The 235-nt window shown below is 46.0% G+C and overlaps 1 protein-coding gene across 8 annotated transcripts in view; it reads left to right on the top strand.

Annotated features, from left to right (window-relative positions):
* The window catches only part of cobl (cordon-bleu WH2 repeat protein), a 60,386-nt gene that overhangs the window by 19,417 nt on the left and 40,734 nt on the right, over positions 1-235 (top strand). The gene's annotated exons all lie outside the window — the stretch shown is intronic.

Raw genomic sequence — 235 nt, 5'->3', positions numbered from 1 at the left:
TGTTACGTTTCCAGTGTCGCGGCTCCGAACAGCATTAGTTGAGACGGACGGACGCCTTGTTTCTTTAGGCTAACTATATTAGCTTTAGCCTGGCTGATAGACGTTGTGATCATGTTGCATTAATCAGGGGATTTAGTTCGTTTTTGCAGCAAACATAAAACACTGACTACTGTAGCTTCACTGACTACCCATCGAAAACTATGTGCATTGTGTCAGCGGCAGCTGCTGCCTTCGG

The sequence above is a fragment of the Etheostoma spectabile genome, chromosome 6, assembly GCF_008692095.1.
Source record: "Etheostoma spectabile isolate EspeVRDwgs_2016 chromosome 6, UIUC_Espe_1.0, whole genome shotgun sequence".
Lineage (NCBI taxonomy): Eukaryota > Metazoa > Chordata > Actinopteri > Perciformes > Percidae > Etheostoma > Etheostoma spectabile.
Note: the sequence above shows the minus strand (reverse complement) of the source record. Positions and strands in the feature narration are given on the sequence as shown.